This window comes from Amphiura filiformis, chromosome 5, assembly GCF_039555335.1.
Source record: "Amphiura filiformis chromosome 5, Afil_fr2py, whole genome shotgun sequence".
In the NCBI taxonomy this organism is placed as follows: domain Eukaryota; kingdom Metazoa; phylum Echinodermata; class Ophiuroidea; order Amphilepidida; family Amphiuridae; genus Amphiura; species Amphiura filiformis.
The window spans coordinates 7,628,005-7,654,594 of record NC_092632.1 but is presented as its reverse complement, the minus strand read 5'-3'; the positions used below and the strand labels follow the sequence as shown (position 1 = coordinate 7,654,594).

At 35.8% G+C, this 26,590-nt stretch overlaps 1 pseudogene; it reads left to right on the top strand.

Annotated features, from left to right (window-relative positions):
• The first annotated feature begins 1,866 nt into the window (after positions 1-1,866).
• LOC140151763 (uncharacterized) overlaps positions 1,867-26,590 on the top strand; it is a 58,983-nt pseudogene continuing 34,259 nt past the window's right edge.

The following is a 26,590-nucleotide window of genomic DNA, read 5'->3' as shown; positions in this document are numbered from 1 at the left end:
AATAAATTTGAATGATTTTTACGATTTTCTGAATGAGTAAATCCCTGAATGGGTCCTAAATTTTTTTGTCTGGTAGCTATATATTTGTCCACGAAAGATGCAAACATTAATGTTCCGCAAAAGTTTCCACTTTTACCAATTACAGTAGCCCAATTGAAGAACTATACTGTGGAATTGGCATCACTGAATGAGGTTGGCTGTGTGTTTACAGCTCAGTATCACAAAGTGTGTCATGGAATTTGGTTAATGCACTGGGTTATTACTCTGTGTAGTCATCAGTATTTGAAGTGGCAGTGTGTGATTAGCATCAGATTCACTCCTCCTTCATAGGGGGTTAAAGGTAACCAGGTTTATCCAGTCATCACTTCAAATCAAGACAGTTGAACTGATGGAAGGAAGCACAGGCTGGAGGCTGCTCTCTTTGTGGGATGTAAAATTCACAAATTCAGTGAACTTAGGTTTAAATTTGGGAAAATGCAAGTTACTTGATATGATTAGTATTGCAGTGGCAGTGGGAGGTGATAGCATCAGATTCAAGACATGTGAACTGAAATAGCATGAGCTTGAGGCTACTATAATAAGACACATTAGATGATGTTAGAAGTTTAAATTTTGTGAGAGGTTTCTGTTTCCCAAATTTAAGTTTACTGCAAAAATTTTGTTCTGCAGAACTGTCTCAGACAAGCGATACATGATACTCAAAATAAGAATGTGAAGATGTTGCAAGGAAGAAATGGTGTTCAGCAGATGATTTCCTGTTGTAAGCATGGTAAGAGGTTGAATGGTCGAACGACAGGCAAAATCTGGTTGGGGCTAGCTGCCAGCACATATTTAGACAGATCTTTTGATTTGTAAGAAGTTTAAATTCACAACTTTTATAAAAGAAAGGTTTACCAAATTTAAGTTCACTGCAAATTATTGTGTATGTAGAGTCATCTCGGACAGATGATACTTACTCCAAGTTACAATGTATCATAAAAAATAAGAATGTGAAAGAAATTTGATTTCTACTGTGAAAGGTTGAACAGTCACAAGGCAGGCAAACTGTGCTAGAGGCTAACACAGATTTAGACAGAGTTAGATTTTGTTAGAAGTTTAAATTCACAAATTTTGTGAAGGAATTGAATGTATGTCCTGTGTGCATGTTCTGTGTAGAGCCTTCTATTCTAGGTACAGATGATAATACATAAGAGCATGAAAAAATGAAAGAAAGTTGCAAGGAAAAATTGTGTTGCGCAGATGATTTCTTGCTGTTAAAGGTTGAATGGTCACAAGACAGGGTGAACTGCGCTAGAGGCTAATTCTTCTGGTCATAGGCTCCCCATACTAACCAGATGGGTAGTTATTGAGGCAGTAATGGATCTATTTTAGTCCTGTGACAGGACTCATACTGTTGGTTAACATAGCCTCCAAGGCAATCTGACTGCTACTGGATAGGACGACCGATAACTCGGAGGCATGCCTCCACAGGCTGACTCAACAGTGCCTGCCTGAAATGCCAATTCGCTGATGATATATAGGGCATAGGGTCTTGTTACCATGGATGTTATGATGATATTATCGGGTAGAGCTGGCCAGCGTGTGGAGGGATGGATTATATTCTTTATAGTCTAGTCTCTTCGTTTGTCTGGTCGCTTGTTTCACATTCAGGATGATATTATGTAGCTTGTGTAGGTGAGTCGTAGCTGCACCACTTCATATAATAACCAATAGTTTTATACCAAGGATTTGGATATACTTTCATACATCAAGTCACAACATCAAGTTTCTAGTTGTAAGTTGTTCTGTGTGATAAAAAAAAGTAAATGCATGGTGTAAGTTATTCGATTATCAAAAATAATCATAAGAAACAATTTTTTAATCAAAATTTTTGAAATATGAACTTAACTATCTTAGATGATAATTTTGAATCGGTGACAACATTTGATAGGCATTGACACGGCAGTGGACAGTGAGTGATGACAATAACATTGGATGGAATCGAGATGAGTAGACAATGACATCATGCCGGGAACTTCTTGTAATGGTAGCAGCAGCGGTGGAGTCAGCTGATGATCAACGCAGTAAGCATGCTGGTATATAGCCCAAGATTTCAACCTTCATTGCGATGCTTCATATCTAGTGTTGCCAGTCTTGTTGTACGCACTGACTCTTGTGGAATGATCAACTGTTATTATTAGATGAGGTGAATAAATAGCAATAGGATAAACAGAAGATGAAACCGTGATGAAGAGGACAAAAGCAAGAAAGCAATTACTTACTATGACATACTGATTATAATCAGGATGGATGACCAGATCATAACAGGGATATAGCCAATTGCTGCAAGTTTTCATGAGGATTTTTGTTATAATTTGCTTGACTCCATGTCCTACTGATAGTGACATGATTTAATTGTGTCAAGAAATTAACAAAGGATATTGATCATTAACTAGGAAATAAAAAGTCATATTAATGAAGTCTACAAGTGGAATCCTGCAATTCAGGATGCTGTCTGTAAACAAATGAATCTATCAGGATATGAACAGCCTGTAGGCCTACATACGGGAACAAGGAATATTATTATGATAGTATCACTGCAGATACCATGTTTGGAGCAGAAGCAGGATTATGTTTCGTAGCGTCATGGCAGTTAACAAAATTAGCAAATTTATAAGGTACCTGTATGTATAGTGAGTTACCTGTATAGTGAGTTGTAAATGCTTCAAATCAGTTATCATTATAGTTATGTAACAACATCAGCAGAAAATGTGTCTTTGTTGCTGACAAGCCAAGATACACTTTTAAATGTTATACACCAACTGTGAAACAACAAAATATCTTGTGTACTTTATTTCATGAAAACCCAAAGACCATAACCCAATCAAAACACAAAAAATGTCTTGGTACTAAAATTTGCGAATCTGGGCGAAAACATTAATTAGTGAAATTAAATTTGTAGTGAAATAAAGTCATTAGATCACATGAAATGTCACTGGCTTCATAGATGCTTCATTGTCATTTTATGAGGAAATGTCTTGCAACATAACCCAGTGGCTTACCAGTGACTGGAACTGGACATATGGCATGGGTTTGATTTCTGCTACCTAGAGGAAGACATATGGCACTGATTCTTTTTCACATGACTGTGATTCCTGGCTTCTACAGGTTTCACTTTAAAATGCATTCTATTGGGTGTCCAGGAGAAAGGCAAAACTAGGCAATTGATGTGGGATTCAAGTGGACTAGGAGCTTCAACATAAAATTGTGAAAAATAAAATCCTGACTTGCATTTTCCAGTCAGAACCCATTTTGCTTACCGGTAGTTGAGAGAGCGCATAAAACTTGTTTGCAATAGATTTTTTGATAATTTCAATCGGTAAAACAACTTTCACTCTTTCAGTTTTAGAAAAGGCACTAAGGCAGCCCTGGTAAGTAACATCATGGCCAACAGTCTTTTTTAGGTTTTGCAGTCAGTCAGGCTTATGGCTCATTCTTTGCAAGTTTGGATGTGGTTAAAGGTTACTTGGTGAAGTTTCAGATGCTTGCCTGTGGGGCTTGTAATGGATAGTTCATTTATGTTTTAGGTTTTCTAAAGTCATAGACCTAAATTTGTCACATTGTCAATGACGTGTCTATTTATGGTATGCTGTGATCTTTAAATGCATACATTGACAGATATGTTTTGATAATGTCAACAAGTTTTTGACATTGTCATGTTAAGATGACATGTGTGATATTCATAATATGAATTTCATATGTTTTCATATTTGATGTTTTACAGCAATGTTGCAGTATATATTGATCTAAAAACAGTCAAGAAGGTATAGAATGCCCATTCTGCACAAGAGTGTATGGAGATGGTGACCTTTTGTCACTGTTTGTATGATATCTTGTTTCTCCGGTATTGTATTCAAAACCGTGAATAGAAAATAGAAAAGGAACATTGTGTTCTTTCCTGATTTTTTCAAAAACAATGTGTAACCTAAGTAAATAATAGTATAACCTAGGATTTTCTCTATAGTTTGATCAGTTCATAATCGACAGGAATTGTTAGGCTTGTACCACTATGCTGTTTCCCCCCTCCCGAAAAAATTATACAATGGGGAGCAATTTTGCCCAAAATTGGTTGATTTTGCCCCCCCCCCCATCACTTTGCCTAGCCCCCCTAATCCTGGCACCGCCACTGCATGGGAAGGAAATTACACTCCTTGGGTTCTCCTTCATAGTACCCATACCATTCCTATTGTGTGTCAGCTTTATTTATCTCAATATTGAGTGCCAATACCACTAGGTCATGCTCCCTTCAGACCCACCTTAAATGAAGTACAGCGGACATGGGCGTCATTTGATTTGAGACCATAATTTGCTCATAGTGTATGGCCGCAAGAGGACATGATGAACCGAAAGTGCAATTTGACTTGAGTGATGACTAAGCCATACACACATCACAACATCAGATGTCAAAGTCATAGTACAGGTGATGTTTTAAACATCTCATCAAGTGAGTAACAGATCAGTTTCAGCCAATGACTTGTCTAGATTCAAAAGTGCTATAGCCTCATTTTGCCACCTTTTATTTTTGATTGTGATATGACATGTTTCAGTTTATTAGTAAAGGGAAATGACCTAGCTGAATTTCATTATTGGCACTTAAGCAGTACTGGTCATGAAATGTCAACGCGTTGAATCAGCTGTATCAATTCTCTTGTCTTTGCAAAGTCTATATCTCAAACTAGATATTTTCACAACTTAAAACACAAAGTTACTGATACCCGCTATATAGAATGGTGACAATTGTAGTTTCCAAATAAATGCAATGCCAATGAAGATTATTAATCCGTCTCAACTTTTATGTCATTGTTGTAGGTTATTGTGATGAGAAACTTTATTTGAATGCAAAAATAAAAATCTATATGAGCACAAGTCATACTGTGGCTTCTTAATTTGATGAAGGTGATAAGATCATAAGATGGTTAGAATGATTGACCTATTATATATAGAGATAGCATCATCAAATTGAAATTCATTTTCAAGATTTTGCTGCACTTGATGATCAAATGCAAATGCTCAACCCAATCCTGCTTATTTTGAGGTGTGCATGTATGTTCTCTGAACATATCATGAATCAAGTTGATGATTATAAAATTTTGAAATCAGCCTTATATAAGTTAGAGCTGCTACAAATACGCAATTGCATAAATGTGTGGCACAAATCATATTTTTGGATCTAGATGTAGGGAGTTTTTTTAATAATTTTTTTCCCTCGGATTTGGAGAGTCCCTTGACCTATAGCCAAGTGCTGCAATAATTTGTGGTTGATTAAAAAAAAGAATTGTATCCAAAATGGGCATATTTGTATCGTGTGTTCACCTCAGAATTAAAAAAATAGAAATGTGTACAAACCCGATGCATTTTTAGATCTTGAATAGATTATTTAGTGAACACAAGTTACAAATCTGCCCTTTTTAAATATAAAATTGTAATATTTTGGTGATTTCCCCCCCCCCCAAAAAAAAAAAAAAAAAATGTTAAGAAAACCAACCACATATGATTGCTGTACTTGGCTAGGTCCAGGGACTCCAAAATTTGCTATAAAAAAAAGAAATTAAACATTGCAATTTGGAAATTTTTGTTTATTTTTAGTATTTCTTCCATCAATTATGTAATATTTCCATCAAACTCACAACAAAATATGAGGGGTAATGTAATGTACAAAGCAATCTTAAAAGGAAATAGTGTCAATTAAAAACACTTATGCTGTGTTCAGGCAGAAACCTTTAAAATGATTTTGTCCAGGTACTTGTACTTTAGAAAAGGCACTAAGGCAGCCCTGGTAAGTAACATCATGGCCAACAGTCTTTTTTAGGTTTTACAGTCAGTCAGGCTTATGGCTCATTCTTTGCAAGTTTGGATGTGGTTAAAGTTTGCTTGGTGAAGTTTCACTTGAGATGCTTGCCTGTGGGGCTTGTAATGGATAGTTCATTTAGGTTTTAGGTTTTCTAAAGTCATAGACCCAAATTTGTCACATTGTCATTGACTGTCTATTTATGGTATGCTGTGATCTTTAAATGCATACATTGACAGATATGTGTTGTGATAATGTCAACAAGTTTTTGACATTGTCATGTTAAGATGACATGTGTGATATTCATATGTATTCATATTTGATGTTTTGCAGCAATTTTGCGGTATATGTTGATCTAAAAACAGTCAAGAAGGTATAGAATGCCCATTCTGCACAAGAGTGTATGGAGATGGTGACCTTTTGTCACTGTTTGTATGATATCTTGTTTCTCCGGTATTGTATTCAAAACCGTGAATAGAAAATAGAAAAGGAACATTGTGTTCTCTTTTGATTCTTTCAAAAACAATGTGTAACCTAAGTAAATACTAGTATAACCTAGGAAATTTCTCTATAGTTTGATCAGTTCATAATCGACAGGAATTGTTAGGCTTTTACTACTATGCTGTTTCCCCCCTCCCAAAAAAATTATACAATGGGGAGCAATTTTGCCCAAAATTGGTTGATTTTGCCCCCCCATCACTTTGACCCCCCCACCTAATCCTGGCACCGCCACTGCATGGGAAGGAAATTACACTCCTTGGGTTCTCCTTTATAGAACCCATACCATTCCTATTGTGTGTCAGCTTTATTTGTCTCAATATCGAGTGCCAATACCACTAGGTCATGCTCCCTTCAGACCCACCTCAAATGAAGTACAGCATACATGGGCATCATTTGATTTGAGACCATAATTTGCTCATAGTGTTTGGCTGCAAGAGGACATGATGAACCGAAAGTACAATTTGACTTGAGTGATGACTAAGCCATATACACATCACAACATCAGATGTCAAAGTCATAGTACAGGTGATGTTTTAAACATCTCATCAAGTGAGTAACAGATCAGTTTCAGCCAATGACTTGTCTCGCTTCAAAAGTGCTATAGCCCCATTTTGCCACCTTTTATTTTTGATTGTGATATGAACATGTTTCAGTTTATTAGTAAAGGGAAATGACCTAGCTGAATTTCATTATTGGCACTTAAGCAGTACTGGTCATGAAATGTCAACGCGTTGAATCAGCTGTATCAATTCTCTTGTCTTTGCAAAGTCTATATCTCAAACTAGATATTTTCACAACTTAAAACACAAAGTTACTGATACCCGCTATATAGAATGGTGACAATTATAGTTTCCAAATAAATGCAATGTCAATGAAGATTATTAATCCGTCTCAACTTTTATGTCATTGTTGTAGGTTATTGTGATGAGAAACTTTATTTGAATGCAAAAATAAAAATCTATATGAGCACAAGTCATACTGTGGCTTCTTAATTTGATGAAGGTGATAAGATCATAAGATGGTTAGAATGATTGACCTATTATATATAGAGATAGCATCATCAAATTGAAATTCATTTTCAAGATTTTGCTGCACTTGATGATCAAATGCAAATGCTCAACCCAATCCTGCTTATTTTGAGGTGTGCATGTATGTTCTCTGAACATATCATGAATCAAGTTGATGATTATAAAATTTTGAAATCAGCCTTATATAAGCTAGAGCTGCTACAAATACGCAATTGCATAAATGTGTGGCACAAATCATATTTTTGGATCTAGATGTAGGGAGTTTTTTTAATAATTTTTTTCCCTCGGATTTGGAGAGTCCCTTGACCTATAGCCAAGTGCTGCAATAATTTGTGGTTGATTAAAAAAAAGAATTGTATCCAAAATGGGCATATTTGTATCGTGTGTTCACCTCAGAATTAAAAAAATAGAAATGTGTACAAACCCGATGCATTTTTAGATCTTGAATAGATTATTTAGTGAACACAAGTTACAAATCTGCCCTTTTTAAATATAAAATTGTAATATTTTGGTGATTTCCCCCCCCCCCCCCAAAAAAATGTTAAGAAAACCAACCACATATGATTGCTGTACTTGGCTAGGTCCAGGGACTCCAAAATTTGCTATAAAAAAAAGAAATTAAACATTGCAATTTGGAAATTTTTGTTTATTTTTAGTATTTCTTCCATCAATTATGTAATATTTCCATCAAACTCACAACAAAATATGAGGGGTAATGTAATGTACAAAGCAATCTTGAAAGGAAATAGTGTCAATTAAAAACACTTATGCTGTGTTCAGGCAGAAACCTTTACAATGATTTTGTCCAGGTACTTGTACCCCATTATACTGTTATACTGTCCACTTAGCAATATGCATGAGATGAAATCTTAAATGCAAGTTATAGTGAGTGTCATGTAGACTCTCCTGGCAGTGATGAAAGTGACATGAATGAGAAATTAAAAAATATTGTCAGCAATAAATATTATAATTTGTAATTTGTTACTAGTTGAATGTGACAAGAAAAAGACAGTTAAAAACAAATTATGTGTAAAAAAAGAGAATATCTCCTGTGTATCCAGAAAATAAATCATCTGGTTTGAATAATAAATGATTTTACCCATCTATTTCACCAGCATCGTATGTAATCGGATTTTAATTTGAATCACATGATGTGTTTTGTTATTAGACATATTGCATTGACCCGTAGAGGATTGTATGTTATTTTGGTGCTTATTACACATCATCTTACTTATTTCTTATCAGCAAATTCAAAACATATTTCATTCCTAAATAAGTATGGAAACAGACCATTCTAAGTGTTATAGCATTTGTCTGGTGGAAAATAGGATGTGACTAACAAATAAGGTTGCACAACCTACCATTTAGTACCATAGTTGACGGGTCAAGTCGTTACTACATGTAGTCAGCACAAAATAGTCACAACGACATGAATAATACAGTGTAGGTCTACTGATGATAACTTTTTAGAGGGTCAATACATCCAAGCAAACAAAATGTTTATTATAATGTTTAAACTGGTTATATTTTGGGTTTTGGTTTAATTGGTTAAATGTTTTAACTTCCAATGTCAGGTTTTAAAATAAGGTCATAAAAATGTTTTGCAACATTTTGTATAACAACACAAAACAACATTTTTCAAATGTCAAAATTATATTATATAGTCAGCTTAGTGCAACCCCACTAAACAGTGGATGATTCCCCTTAAAGGTTCACTAAAATCTAAACCCCACTAAACAATGGATGATTCCCCTTAAAGGTTCACTAAAATCTACATGTAAGTAAGTACTGGGGTACCATCTTCAGATGGGACTGTAATTCAAGTTTGTTGAAGTGATGTTACAAGACATGTTTAGGATTATATTACTTGTATAAGAGTAACTTGAGTCCTCAGTGAAACTATTTTTTCTCTTTGGATTTATCCTGGGTAGACAGGGGTATATAGGAAGGGATTGGTTTGTGTTATCGTCAAGCACAGATATACATGTATCACATAAGGCTTCCAACATACTGCAAATGGTCAAACCTGGGCTCCAAATGTAGGTCAAAACCAATGCTCCAAAGTCAGGTCAGACACTTGAGGGTGGGGATCTGTTGTATTTCCATACAGGTTTTAACAAGAAGAGTCTTTCAAAAAGACACAGTTCACGGACCAGGTGTATAGTAATTTGTTCTTACTTTCCATTTTCATACCTAGCCTATTCTGCACTGATCTTACAATAAATTAGTGATTTGAGGCATAATGATACCTACATCCTGACTCTGCCTTATATAACTCTCCATCCAGCAAGAAACTCATTCAAATACAAACTCTCAAATCAATATCACTATCATAGGCCTATTGAAATTCAATTAATATACCATGCAGATAATAACCATGGCCCAATAATTATTAGGTTTCCAATTAAGATAAGCAAACATTACTGGGTAGATAACTGGAACTAAATTTCATCAGTTGGAAGTAAATTGAGTAAATCGCCTGTATCAAAATAGCAGTGTATTTTTCATATGCAGTAATATGCTCAGCCTTATCACAAAATAAACAATAGCATTGACCTTACCCACCAATCAGTAAAGCCTATTATAATCATGTGATGGCTCAATCCAATAGTAAACATGCTTAGAAAAAAGGCAAAACAATAGTCCTGGCTGCCATTATCTCAAAACAAGATAAGATGTACTAAAAAGTCCTTGTCATGTGGGGCAGGATTAGATAAAGGATACAAACCTGGGTATGAAACATTAGGAATTATTTCTTAGCCTCTTAACCACAGAGTTGATGGGCTACAATAGCTACTAAAGACACAGTGTATGTAAGGGATAAACTGTGCATATGAGATATGGGTTCAAGTGGGGGAAATGTTCACTGTGTGAACAAAAAAATCAAATTGCCCATGCTTACAAATTAGGGTGCAATTATGATCAAATTTGTCTGGATTTATTAAGCATTTATATGGAATTTGCTACGTCCATTTGATCTATGCTTGCTTTAAGGTCTTACATTTATGTAGCGTGATATGATATGAGCCAGCCAAGTTGATCTCATTTTCATTGGCACAGTTCAATAAATCCAACCCCCACATACTGGATCTAAAGAACTGTGTCCTGATAGATGAGTGTTTGAAATCCTAGCGATATTATTTAGACTAAATCCTTCATGCGTTGTCTACACTGCGCATGTATTTTCATACTTGTAGTGGCGACTGAATAACCAAACTATTCATATTTGTGTCAGACCGGGTGTCAGACTCATGAAAATATGTTTGCCCGACTTTGGTTGTGCGCCATACATGTAGCATGACTGGCACCCATGTCTTATCATGCCATTGTCACAGGATGTGCCCTGAAGTTACAACAATTATATTTAAAAACAAACATGATCATCAAAAAACATCAATTTGGTCACAACAGTCTCGGACACAACTGCACACTCTCAGACCTCCAGATTCCGGTGGAAAGTCTGACTCCTTTTTAACACATAAGTTTCTCAGTCATCAACCCAGAGATTATTTTGGATACTAACTAAGGAATATGGCAATAAAGGAAAACTTTGTAAAACGGTTGGACATGGCAAAGTCTTGCCATTTGAGTGTATGCACTATATTTTCAGCAAAGTTATTTCCCCCACTTTTGCAAACTTTTTAAAGCTCTGGTGCTTACATGTACATGTAACACTCTTTAAATAGCATTGCAAGAATATCAGCTGTCTCAAGTTGCTCTTATTTTACACCTGATCATGACATGGAGAACATGACAACATTAAAGTTTTCCTAGGCGCTGTAAACAGAGACCTGGTTACTAAGAAATTATAGATTGTGTTTACTGATGATGAAGATGAAAATATTAGGGGACCATCATCATCATAGATGATGTATTCTTATCATTGTGAGTGGCTGGTTGTGTGGTAATGGTCGTTATGCATTTGATGCCAGGTATTAAGTTGCAGTTGCATCACAGTATTAGAATCCTATCATAGCTTTTGCACTTTGAAAGTGTTATTCGTGTGGAGTTATCGGTTGTCATCCCAGAAAAGATGTTATTATGAGGACATCTAATAATTGGTGTGTAATTTACAAATTTCACTTTAAAAGGTGGTACCTCCAACAGCTATGTGTAACATTCTATTTGACAAGTGTTTTAAGTGACAAATTCATATGCCAGAGTAGCATAGATTGTTATAATGTTAACATATTAAAAATTATATCTTTTTGGAGGAAATTAAAATCTTTGATGTTAAACAGTTATTCAAATTTGTCAATCTAAAATTTCCAAAAATAGCTGACAGAGAAAGTAATTGTTGGTGATATCATATTCTTGAAATGGAGCTCTTCATTTATAGCATCAAAAGACCTTGTAAGTTCAAATGATAGCAAATGGTGCTCAATATTTTTAGGGGTTATTAATTTCATTTCACAGTAATTTACAAATAATCAACAGTAAAACAGGGAAACCTATTTGGAGGTTGTTGCACTTCTCAATGCTAAAGATGATAGCTGGATCTTCTTCAAATTGACTGAAATAGTCAAAATTTTGTGCGCAAGAGATTGATGTTCTTGATAATCTTGTAATTGATTCACTCATTAATTAATCATGTACAGATTTAATTAATGCAGTTCAGATCAACCTTGGTTACTTATAAATTGAATACCCATGTGCATTAAATTTAAAAGCAAACACTTGATTGATTCATTAATTAGTAATTCTTTAATTAATTAGCAAGTTTTAGAAGAATGTGTCTGTTGCATTTAAGTCGCCTTATGTATTCAAACTGCAGCCTTATCAACCATGTAGGCCTACCCTGAAACTCTAATCCTAACCATTATCATAATACCCTCCATAGTCCAGACCATAACTAGGAAGAGGGGCAGGCTCTCAAATCTTAACATCCAGAAATGGGACAAGTGGCAATTGCACTCTTGAAACCATTCACTACCTGCAAAATGGAATTTGTGAAGGAGGTCCTAAGTCCTGTTAAAATGCCACCCCTGACCACAAGCTCAATTCAACTAGTTGAACTTGTTGCAATTGGCAAAAATGTGAAATGGAGTGGGGGAGCCTGTGTGACGCCTTCTTAAAAATTCCACCCTGTAAGACAACTTACTCATACCAGTTGAACATGTAACAAACTCACAATTGGCCTCACTGCTAAATGGCAGGGGGAGGTAAAGTTCAAACTGGCTAAAATTCCACCCCTTACCCCAACTCCCACCCCAACTCCCGCCCCAACTCTAATTCTGCAGCATCAGTTCAACTTGATACAACTGGTATTTAAATGATAACATAGGGCTGCTAATTGCGTTATTTATTTGCCCGCAATTTGCGTATTTTGGCTCCAATTATGCTTTTTGACATTTTTGAAAAAATCTTAAAAAAAAAATTAAAAAAATTGGAAAATATCTTTTTCCAATTTTTTTAAAATCATCCACAAATGATTGCAGTAACTCACTCTAGGTCAAGGGACTCTCTAAATCTGCAAATTATTTTTTTTTAAACACAATTTTTAATTTGTTAATTTTCTTGATTTTTTTTTTTTTTAATTAAAATTTTTTTTTTTTTTAAATGATGGTAGCACTTGATGTTAGGCCCAGGGACTCTCCAAATCCGCGAAAAAACCCTTAAAAATCGCAAAAAAATAAAAATATCGGGGTGCGTTTTTTGGCCTCCAAAATCGCGTATTCTTAGCAGGCCTATGATAACAGGATGACAAGGCTATGGAATCAGCTTTTAATTATGCTAGTCCAGTAAACCATGAATGTAGTAAATCGTACATTGTCCCTACCTAATACTGTCACACATAGGTTGAACATAGACACATCATCAAAATGCAAATTGAAACATTGGATGTTGAAGGCATTGCAAGAGTAAGAGCAAAAATATTATTACTCATGCCAAGCTGGATATAAATCAAATGTGGATGGCCATTCCAATGCAGTGATGCTACTGTTCAGTTGTTGTTACACACAGTAACAAAGTTGATTTCATTAGATACAGCTTGTTAAAGCCTACTTGTATAGATCTATCTAAGTTGGGTTGATGTAATGTGTAATAATAAACCAGCGAAGGACAGTGGGTCACACTCTTTGTAAAGATGTGTTGATAACAAGTAAATTGACCAACATACCTCAATGGATATGTGATACCACAGATCACTACGGATCATAGTGAAATTGCTGCAACGTTGGATATTGTTCATTTGACATTTTGGACTATGTTTATGGTGCGCTCCTGAATTCTTAGTTTCATCTGAGGATCTGTCATCTGTGTGCCTGTCTATTACTGTTGGATTATCTGGTAACATTACAACAACGACATAAACTATCATCCCCATCATGGAAATGGATTCTAGGATATCAAGGTATCATCTACTAATTGCATGTTTATGATGCATAGTCATACGAGTTTCCCATCCAAAAGACTTACAGGTCATGTCATTGTGTTGTCAAACATTTATGTTTCAAGATTTTGACATTCTGTTTTAATTTATTAAAGATGCCCTAGTTAGATCGCCTAGGTAGATGATGATTACTCTCCATGGCAACGGTGATGTTTTCTCTATCTTCATCACATGCCACCGGTCTTTCCACCCGCCCTATCTGAGCCTCTTTCGAGTTAACATCTGAGGTCACTGGTAGTGCATCATCCGTAATGTGCCAAAGATAACGTAATGCGAAAGAAATTGCCCGGCTCGCTAACGCACACAGGCAAGTGAGTTGTATCAAGATTTGTTCATTGTGTTAGACGTTGTGGCGCCTACATTCAACATCTGACGTTGTCAATCTTCAGGGTTGTGTCTGTGTCACCTTCGTTACCGGTCACTGATTGAGTCAGGAGTACACTGATCACCTTGGCTTGTTGTTTGAATTGTTTACATCTGTTGTGATTTGTGTACAATTGCCTACTAATTTTGTCAACTTATGGTTTCTGTTTATTGCAATATATTATTTTGCTGTGTCAGTGCAATAAGGTCGTAAGTGACTTTTCAGTGATTTTGCAGGAAAAACATTTGTGTATATCTTATTTATTGTTTTTAACAGTTTTTTCATTTAATTTAAAGTTACTTAATTACCTCTAAGACTTGTAAAATTTTGCCCAAAATGTCACTTTCGGCATTCTGCACTGACATGACGATTTGTATGTGTAATGCTTTTAACAGCAGTTTGCACATTATGGGTCATTTGAAATGGGTCATGACAGATGAAAATATGCAAAGGTTTGCACCGTTGCAGTGTATCACGAAATACTACACACAGTTAGTAACATGATATTTTTTGTTGCACTTCAAATGGAAAAGGAAACATTGAAACACAAAATACATGGGTAGAAAGCTTGTTATTTTCACTTTATAGTAACTTCAAAGCTTCATATTAAAGAATCATAGCAGGAGGGAATGGAAGTGAGAAAGGAAATTGTGCTATTGATGTAAATTAGGCCTATTAAAAAGTTTGGCCTACTGGCATAAAAAAATACATTTCTTGAAGTTGAGAAAAAGGGAATAGAACTTCAAATACGGTATTCACAACCATGAAATATATGCAAGTAGGAATTTAATTTCATTAGAGCTAAGGTGCTTGCACTTTCAAAATTGTTATTGAAGCATTTTGTGAACTACAGCAAGTTGAGGAAATGTTTGCAAGAGTTTGTGAAAATTCTAAAATAAGCAAACGGTATAAAAAGAACTCAGTGGCATGATCAAAACTAAAGCTTTGCGTAATTCACTGGAGGGGTGCATTATAAGAGGAAGTTGAAACTTACGGGAAATCCTGATTTAGAAATATTTCTCAAAATTGCAATTGTACTAAACTTTCCCAGATGAATCACATTAGTCAGAAATGAGTGACTGAGATATGGAGTTACTTCCTCAATTGCTAGAGTTACGGTTTTCACTGAGAGTTTGCTAATCTGGTTAGAGTAAGGTTACATCAAAGCAGGTGTGCACTAGGAGTTGTAGTAAAAGGCATCAATTGAGAATGTGTCAAGTATTATGTATGATACATGTACGTGGTACATTTGAGATCTTTTTGAATGATGTTTTGGCAGTGTCTTTAATGGTAAACTTTCACTAGGGCTGAGGCTGACAGAACATATCCCTGCTGATAATTGCAATAATTAGTTTCAGCTCCAATTCAAATAAATGATGAATGAATGAATGAATGAACAAACAAAAGGAAAGACGGAAGGAAAGAATAAGAAAGAAAACAAAGAAATAACACAATAAATGAATAAGTAAGATTAAAGCAAATGAAAAATAAAATAAATTTGAGTAAATACAGCATATAGGGCTTTATAGCCTGTTCCTGTTTTAATATTTATCTACAGCATTAAATTACCTGAGAACAAGAGATCTCTGTGGATCAAACACCTGTCTCACAATGTAATGATTTCTGTTTAATTAGAAACAATACATGTCTGTGACGGGTAAAGCGAACCTTATAAATGTCAGTCTGTTATCACAGGTTCATAAAAAGCATAAACTTAAGACAACTTTTATAAAGGTAGAAATGCATTTCAATCAGTGGCTGCACAAAGTGAGGCAGGAGGGATGCCACCCCCACTTTTGTCAGTCAGTATGGGAAGAATGGGGGTTACCTATTATGGCAAGCAAAGCGATTTATTTTGTGTGCTTGTACTTTTGTTGTTGTTGTGGTATTTGTTAATTTATGTTTAGTTTTGTTCTGATTTATTTGTTTCTTACATGTTGCTGGCCCATGTTGGGAGGGGAAGGTAGATGCCTTTCAGGTCTGACCAAAATACAATCTTCCCCCTAAGAAATATTAAGTTTTGTGTGTATTCTTCTGCCTCATGGATACATTTTGGGTGGCTTGATGGAGGGTTGTGCTGTTGTACTTATTCATTGCTGAGGGACTGTGACAGTCCCTCTCCGACACTACAAATTTCTCACCACTTTGTGACTTGGTCGCTCTGTGTGCACCCCTTCAAGGAACAGTTCTATAACTTTGTGCTGAGGATACAGAAACAATAGGATGGAGGACAATGGAATGAAACCAATCACTAAAGTCCGTCAGTTTATTAACTTAGACAAACACCCGAGTCTTTGTGACTCATGACTGCCTCTGCCCTTTTTCTATGTAACAGATATTGCTGGTTGGGAGTGTTAGAGTCATGGATGCTGGCCAATAGAGTCCCTTATATGCCTTCCTTCTCCCTAGATCTGATTTGATGATATGTGTATCAGGGATGAAGGTGAGTGAACTCCCTGGGATTAACAACCAGTATCAGGAGTTGTATCTATTTCACTTGGATCTGCGTAACAACAAAGCCTAGTGAGATGTCCTAGCAAGAAGACCTTGCCCATAAAATGCTGCATTTTTGCAGTAATCTTGTTTCACTGGTGTTAATTTCCACTGTTTTGTGCCGATGTTGTGCCAACAAAATTTACCAACCATATAAATGGTTTGCCAGGGATCTGCAATTATGAGAACAATCAAATTACCAATACCATACTCGAAAGATGAACAGTTTTTGTTGCAGTACATCATTCAAAAACTTACGTCCACATGTTCAATGTTTGTAACATAGACTTAGTAAAACTTTGTAATTTAAAATAATCTGTCAAAACTCTCCAGAGGGAAAGACTTAACATATAACAATTTAATACATTTTGACAACTGGTTATTTTTAATCACATAATTGTCAAAAATAAATTTGATGAAAATATTTTGCTTCACCAGTAAACACACACACACACACACACGCCGCATAAATGCGTCAGTGTCAAGTCATCTGTGATGTAGTAATGGGCCATACAGGCAGGCTGGCATATTTGTGTCTGGCTGGATGGCCTGCGTAAGAAGGAGGAGGTCAAGTTCTTGTATCTCATCTCTGGAATGTTTGATTTCTCTCTCCTCAATTTACAGGATGGTAGAACAACCAGAAGACGACCCCACGTAGTCTGTGACCCTTAACCTTTGACCTGGAAGTACATTGGCGGCAGCCATGACCGAGGACCTGCTGCATCCAGGTGCCATCGTCAAAGACCGATGGAAAATAGTAAGTGACAAAGTACATTTAGATAAAAAGAATAAGTTTCTTTAAAACAATTAATTGTCTCATTGATCAAGCTAAAGAAGATGCAATGTCTCATGCAAGTATTATTACAACATTTTGTAGTTCTCTGACATTTTGCAATTTGATGGATGGCATAACTGTGTGTTCCATTCAATGTTATGAACCTATCTACTACCAGATGAACAAAAATAAAAGGGATACTAAGGAGTCCATGAATGACTGTGAGTGTGTACACTTACAGTTTTTGTCAGAGAAGAACAGCATTTGTTTACATTTTGAGAGCGTGCAGAGCGTAAACATGGAAGTGGGGTTCTGATTGGCTGATTCAATCGCCTGACAATCATAACAAATTACAGACTTATAATCTGATTGGCGGTTATGCATCAAAACGTTGGTCGGCATAGTTCGTAGCCCTTGAAGGGAACACACTGCTCCGCGTAGGTCGCTCATTAACAGGGCCTTCGCATCAATCTGAGCAAGGGACTGCCGTTCTTCTCTGAAATGTGTAGCAGTCATTCTTTGGATTAGTGATTGTGGTGATGTTAAAAGTTATCAGACCAAAATTAAAACAAAAGTGAAATAAGAACAAGATAATGAATCTTGATTTACACTTTTCCAAAACTATCTGTTTCTTTCTCCAGATAAAGAAAGTTGGTGGTGGTGGATTTGGTAAGTACAACAAGCATTATATAGATTGTTTGCTGCAGTGGATAAGGATAGCATTGTACTATGTAAACCTTTGATTGGTTTTTGGGTGTTAAATATCACACAATAGTGGATAGTGATATAAGACAGCGCACACGCCCCATGCAACGTTGATCCTCAATGATTGTGGATACCAGCTGCCCCAGCATCCACTACTCAAAATATTGGCCAACCCATCCATTACACGATATTGGACAGGCAAAAGACAAAATCCTATCTTTTAAACTATAATGTTGACAATGGCATTGTTGCAGATTTCAGAAGTCAATACAAAATCGACTACAATGTTTTTGCTTTCCACCCCAAATCAGCGATTGATTTTCCTGTCACCAGAAGACCTAGTATACCCTTTGCACCAGGGTTGCATGACTTCAGCTTTTTTTGTTTTTAACTAGTCAGCACCAAATAGTTGCGACTAGTCAACTAATTAACAACTATTTAGTGTCAAAATTTGAGTAAAGAGGTAACTTTCATGCCCAAAATGCACAAATCACCATCATCTTGATGGACTGAGGGATTAATCTATAGATCTACTAAATGCAGAAGTGCAGCCAGCGATCACAAGATTGGACAAATACGACAGGGCTATAATAGCTACAGATAAACTTGCTCATAAAAACAAATTCGGCAACATTTGTATCGCTACCAAATGATTAGTTGGCTAAGTTTTCTTATTGTATCTTGAGTACTGCGATACCGGCAGTAGTTGCAACTACGACAACTAGTGATTTAGTGGTGCAACCCTACTTTGCATGGTCATCTCAAAACAAGGTTCTACATGCAAAGTGTTTGTGTCTACAGGTGCTATTTGTAATTAGTTTACGTATTCTAGCACATTGCATAAATGCATGAAAGAAAAGCCAAAAACAGAAATTCACTTTTGCTAATCATTGCATGAAGAGCCTTGTTTTAATATTGTGATGGTGGATCTATGCAAAGGGTAGTAATCAGTTCAGGCTTAGTAGAATTCAGAAAGCTTTTTGTTTTATTTCTGTTCATCAGTCTGAGAACTACAATTGCTATGGCAGCTGATGTGAAGGTCATGTGAAAATGTTAGTCAAAATTTTGAACATTGTGAAGAGCATATATTTACTTTCAAAATATTCTTTAATTTTTTAATTTTAAAGATTTTATTAAAACCGGTAGATTTGTTAAAATCTTGATATAACAGCAGACACGTTCAATTTGCAAAAGTTTGCCACTGTGAAACAGTGGGTGTTTTAAAAAATGGAATGAAGTGCATTTGATGTTCCCATTTTTCTCCAGATGAGTCCTACTAATATTTGATATCCCCTCTGTCAGGAATATTCATGGTAACTTCCACCCACAACCCTACCCTAAAGGCATCCATCCATACGTACTTGTACAATATTGAACATTGTTGCTCAATGCCATCTTTGGTGCTATATGAGACATGAATGTTAATTTGGACTTCAGTGACACACTTTGAAAATCCTGGTCTGAAATAGCTAGATTTCATTTATGGAATTCACTTGAAATTTTACAGCATAGGTTTACTGCATAAATATTTATTTTGTTTCATTTATGTATCAAAAAGATTGATCAATAATCATAGATATAAGTCCTAAGTTCAAGTATGTTTGTCAGCATGCATGCATGAACTCTGCTGCATAAATAGTGGAAAAACATCAATAATAAATGATATACATTGTAAAGCAACATAAATATATTTGACCACAAATTTGAAACTGATTATTGCTAAGTGTTTTTGAATTGGCTGATAGATGGCGCATGATGGATTTAAAATAACATGACACTTGATTACATCATTTTGAAGCAATGATGGCGAATGGTCCTTTACCATAAAATGTCATAAATTAGTGATCATTCAAACTACTTCAATTCTTATATGTCTGATATTTTTCTATTTTCAAAACTGGTGTTCACACAGTGTAATCTCCAAAAGATTGCAGTACATGCTATACAAAAATGTAAAACTGAAGCACATATGACATACTTCTGATTGCCCAGATTATGGAAGCAATTTGAATTGTTTCAATGTTAAACTGCGCTCCCACAAGTACACTATCTTGCAATCATAATGTAGTGAAATAATGGGATAGCCAGGAGCTTTTGATGTAGAGCCTAATTGATATTTGATATGCAAGGCCTGAAGGCTGATGATACATAGATAATTACTGAACTGGTTGGTAATTTTGATATATTTAATGTTGTGGGCATGCACGTATTGGCTTCATTTGTATATTATGTTAGGAACCACACCTAGGTAAAAGTGCATGTTAGTTATTATCTTCATATATTTTACAGACATATGTATTTTTGTTTATTGTTTACATGATAGTATCCTTGTCTTGAATCATGATATAAAATGTCCAACATTAATGTGCAACATTGAATGTATGTGTTGTGTTGTTCATATTCAAGGAGTTTGTATCCATTAACCAACACATAGGAATGCGTTCATCAGCCAAGCTAGGGATTCCTTCAAATGTATGTTTACAAACAAAATCCAAGTATCAGATGTCACAAGTTTCTGTTGACTATTAACATAAGATATCGCTTGCCTTTCCTTTGAAGACTTACAGAAGATCCATCTATGAGCTATTAACTTAATATTGCAAAAATCCAACATTTCATTTTGATTGAGACACCCTGAATACTTTTGCACTGACTTATTTCAAACCATAAAGTAGCTTCATGTTGTTCATTTTGTATTGAACTTACAAAAGGTTGAGATGTATTTCAGAGAACTGAAGCACCAGGTTTTTTTGCACTGTACGCAGGTTGCCCTTTAATATTGGGATAGCCAACAACTTCCCCTTTCTTTCAAAATGGTTCAGTTCTGTATCATCCCTCTCCCATATTTGGACCATGTAACCAACCTTGCTGACCATGTGATGAACAGGCTGTTATAACAAGTGACTTGACCACAGTTGATGAAATACTAATTGAGGTGTTTAAGATTGTTCTACCTTGTGTAACATTGATTAAATCTGTATTTAACAAGATGGCTGAGTCTGAATTAAACTAGCAGCAACATCAATCACAATTGAACTGCATCCATCAGCACACTCAAGTAACTAGCTGGCTAGAACTGGATGCTGAAATATTGAGCAGCATGTACGATGCACGTGACAATATCTACAGTAGAGGTAGTTGGAGATAAATACCAATGATCTAGATTAGCTATTTGGTGTGGTGCATTTTAATGTGCAACAACACTAAAATATGTAGATGAAGACATTTCGGGACATAACATCACTTAATTTCAACTCTACGTACACGTGCAATCAAAGGGTTGTTGAATTTAGGCGCTTAGTATTTCAGCAGTCATGTTCATCCCCAGATCTAGGGACGTGATGACGGGAGTCGATGAAAAATCAATTTCAAGCTTTTCACTGTTGAAAAAGAACATTTTATGATAGTGTTTGGTTAAGCTAAACCAAGACAAATGGAAAGTTGTGCATGTGGTAAATACAACTTGGAAAAATACACAAAATATGTATGTGAGAATTTTTGTAATGAACTGGCAGTGCATTCAATGATATATCTTAAAGCGATTGGAGTGCAAATCTTTGTTGGCTTTGGGTTTCACATCATAAGATTACCAAAATAAAAGGGATTTGGCCTATATCTCAAGAACTTGCCTCCAGAAAAGTTGAAGAATTTGCCTTTTTGCTATCCTAACATTCTGCACACTCTCACTAACTTCATTTCATTACATGTGACATGAGAAAGTCTGACAAGTGCATGTTTTGCAGGTATCCCTCTCACAAGTTGCCAACTTGGTGCATTTACCAAATGCAATACAGACACTGCATACATTTGCTACATTCGTAGCCATACGTAGAAAGTACAATGCATTGATGCCAATTTTAAACCTGAATGTTGTTTTGAATGAATTAAGCATCAGCAGCATAATATTTGAAAGGTATTACAATATTTTTATACCTCAAAGGCCATCCATGCTGTTAGTCCATAGATGCATATTATGAAATTGCTATACGTGACGCTGCCAGGTATGTCATGTATGACACACATTTTCATGTCTCACACACTTCTACTCGCCATGCAGTGAATAAGTTGCAATCATTGTTTCAATTTTAAATAAACCTGTTTCAGGTAGCCAAATACAGAAGTTATTCCTACTTCATGCATATGAGTAGATAGCAATATTTTCCATAGAATGTTACCTATAGCTGCCAATCACATCAAAGGATACTTAGTGACCATTGCATGTTGTTTACACATCTACAAAAATATTAACTGCTTGATTTTCTTGCTGACAATATTGTTCTTTTTGGAGTTAATTAAAGACAATTTATGTTCAATGCTCAGCGGTCGAATTGACGGTATCGCATCGCAAAATGCGATGCAATTTCCATCAACTGCTATGCACTTTTTCAAAATGCATAGCTAAAAGTGCTATACATAAATTTGAGCTAAATTCCATGTCGTATTTGCCTCAAAAATTCCCTAACGCATCCTTCGAAAGGGCAGAAATTTGCCTTTTTTCGGACTCGGTTAACTCTCTTGTTTTTGGCATTTTGACACAAAGCACGTGGGGATAATCCCTCAAGCTAGCAATTAATGTAAAGCCCCAGGTAATTTTGGTGGTTCCCGAATCTGTCAAATCAACGGCTATCAGCAAAAAACCTGCCCTCTGACCGTTGCTAGGAGATGTTTTCAAGTAGTTTCAAGACCCCCTGAAGCTGTATATACCAACTGCGCATAAAAGAGTTGTTTATGTTTACTGAGCATCGGTTTCAAAATACCCACTTTACGTCGCGATAATGAGCTCATGAATAATTAATGAGGGAAATGTCAATGGTGATATTACACGTAAATTTTGACTTCTTGAAAACAATCATGAATTCTGATGGCTTTTAAGCATAAAATCCAGCACAAACATGAATTTATTGATGATAAATAAATGATGAACACATACAACCTGTATTTTCTTGGATATATTTGATATTTTATTAGCAACAAGGTGAGTTTGGGAAATGTGTGTGATGCGCGAATACAATATTGGCGGCAGTGATAGCCGAGATTTGATGACAATGACAGAAGTTGTAGATTCGCTACGCAAACACAATATTGCATCGCCAAATGCTACACGTTTTTTTTTTGCATAGCAAAATAACCGCGATGCAAAATTTGGAAACTGCTATGCAAACATATGTGTTTTGCATAGCACAAACAGCTATGCAAAAAAAATTGACTGAATTCGAACCCTGTCAATGCTATACATATTACTAGTTAAAGGCAGTGAATTGAATGAATGTTTCAATTTCTTCATGTATCTACAATGATATGAGTGTATATATCTTACATTGTGGTTACATGTATACCTTTACTCATATTAAGAATTAATATTTTGAATTAAAATAACGCCAATGGCAGGGTAAATTAGTGATGCAGTCATCTTTACCTTAAAAAGGTGAATAACATTGAACAAAACCGCAAATGATAATGTTGTCATCATCGTTTACTAGATTTGGCACAAATTGAATGGATACTGACTCAGGTAGAACTGATGACTAAACATCCCTTTGGAAAGCAAAGTAATCCCCACCTTACTTTACCATGGTTGTAGCAATTTGTTATTAATTTTGTCAAATGTTAACGTTTTGTATAGAGCATAATTTTTTTTCGATAAATCAACTTGCTTTTTTAGATAAATCAAATTTCAAAATGTACTTTCTCATGCAGAATTGCAGATGCTGCAACTTTTTGTATCGGGGACTTTGTAACAGATTTTGGTAAAATACTAGAAGTGTGCTAGGTCATTCATGTACGGTTTTAGACCAAAGCTTTAGACTAGAGAGGCTTGAAGAAGTCCTGCATCTTAGATCATTAAATTGCGATGCAAATCTGCAAACTCATATTTGAAGTAATTTAATTAATATTTATCTGATTTAATGGAAAAGAAAAAGGTCAACTATTTAATTTTTTTAAAGGAAAGGGATGATATCATAATTGGTAAGTGTTAGCATTATTACACAACATTTTACATCCAAAAAGATAAGATCTGATCTGTTTATTATATATTCTGTACAGCATACACATCTGATCACAATACTTTCTGCCTTACAGGCGTCAATGAATATCTATTTTTACACTGAGAGAATAGTGCAAAATTACACTTCATTTGCAGGAGTGTAAAATTTGATTCCGTTTAATTTACCCTTGTTGACCTTTTGATGACATGTAGCTCTAGGTATTTCAACATATTCAATTCTAAGGATGCTGGTAATGGAGACCATCCCTAGCAATAGTTGGATGAATTATTTGATAAACATTTCATATCCTAAGTGTGCCCACTAGCCAGCTATGCTAGCTAACTGTGCAAGGATAGACTTAATAAATGTATTGCATACCATCAGATTTAAGTAGATTTGTGAATCTAAAGAGTCTTATATTTGCTTGGACCCAGTAAAGGCAGGCCTACAGCTGTAGTTGTGAGCGATAGCTGAGAGCTAGCCTATATCTTTTTATCATTTTAACTTTATTGACCTTTCTATATTGCTTCATAGTAAGTTGAAAGAAGCTCAAAGAATCGCAAAGAAAGAGTATGTTTTACCTACATAATTTATGTCAGTTCAGTTTTGACAGTTACATAAAGTGTGTGTCATCTCAAGTTGAGAGTAACGCCATTCTGGATTAACAGTGGTAGATTCTAATTGGGGTGTTTATGTGGTTACGTTGCCAGCGTACAAACAAATGGCCATTCTATACATGTGTGTATAGACCACTTGACATCAATGTTTATTTGCTCGAACGAACCGCTTCACTGTTCAATGGCTTTCTTGTACTATATGAAATGTGGTGGGATATTTAAAATACACATGCCCTGAGCAAACTACGATGCGCACGCACACTGCAGGGCAACAATGGAAAGTGCCATAATGCGTATGCATACTGCCGGGCAATGACGCCACATGTCAAGTGGTCTATACGCCGCTTTGAAATCCAACATGGTGTTTTTCTTAACTTGAGATGTCTTTAGTACGGTATGTGCCTACCGCATTCTGGAAGTAGGGACCTATTGCCAGTATATGTTGTTTAAAAAGTTTAGGTTGGTAATTGTGTATAAACAAATGAAAAATTTGGTCATTGGGTATAAAATTGAATTAATAAAAAGGGGTCATTTGTTATAACATTTTGGAAAAAAAGGTCATCAGGTAGAAAATTTTGAAGAAATTGAACAAAATCCAAATTTTGCCAAATCTACAATATAATTATACTGAAATAAGAGAATTTGAACGCTTTCTGCAATATTTCATGGCATTTTGATGATAAAATTGAAGATTAAAGGGGTCATTGGGTAGCCAAACCTAAAAAAGGGGGGGTCATCGGGTAGAACTTTAAAATAAAAGGGGTCATCAGGTATATTTGACTTCAGAAAAAGGAGGGCTTGTTGACAGGTATTTACCCTTCACTTCCAAAGTTGAGTGCCCCCCGAAAGTGCCCCCAGATGATTCCCCATATTTTTCAGACCTGTCACTAGCATTCTGTGAGTACCTTTCAAACATGATCAAGGCAACACACAGTTTAGCCGTCACTATAGAGCTGATCCAATACTTAAATGTGTTTAGCAGGGTGTTAATCAAGTAGGCGTGCTCGTACACACCACAAGTCTGAGACGTGCAGCAACACTTTCACACCTATCAACCCTATTATACCTGGCATATAGGATGCATACCTAATATGTGTAGTTAATTTGGTTTAATCAAATTATACAGAATCTAAAGATGCTAGAAAATCAAGATGTAGTAAATGCTTATGTAACATCTCAGTACATGCATAATTGCATGATGTAGGTCATTTGGACCAGTGGGAGTATGCAAGTCTGTATAAATCATGCTAAATGAGTACAATGTTGGCAATTTTAACATAGTTGTTCACTTCTTTTATGCATGATTTGAAATTCAAAACAAGAAAGACTTGTGAAAGTCTGCTACCACAAAATGAGCGTAAAAGTCGCAAGTTGGTAGTTTCAAGATGTCCTGGCTTCTGCGTTGATGTTCTTTGTTTCACCTGCACTTGTTCAAGCTGATAGCATGTCTGCATGTCCTTTGTGAATGGGACAGAATGGGCCATTTACGAAGGACATACTACTGGCTAGTACAGGTGCGCAGCAAACAAAGAACATCATCTCCAGGGACAGACTTGGGTTTCAGTTTTCTACTGGCCCTCTACTGTTCCTCTTTTCAATAGAGGTCACTCACACCCCTGTCATATAAACCCCAGTGAAATTATATGTTTCTTTCATTTAGAGCAAAAACATGGTGGTTTGGTGCCTCCCTCTTAACCTAATCCAACCAGTGGCTACAAAAGGCTATGTCACAAAGCGACTGCAGCACAAGGATCCAACATTGCTTCATCATGCAAACACACGTTGGCACAGAAAGCTGGCTCGGCCAAGGTACACCCCCGTGGCATACTATTCCTGCTCTTGTGTTCAGCACCAAAGTGGTCCGTGGTTCAAAACCGCACCACTTTTCTCTTCATCTTC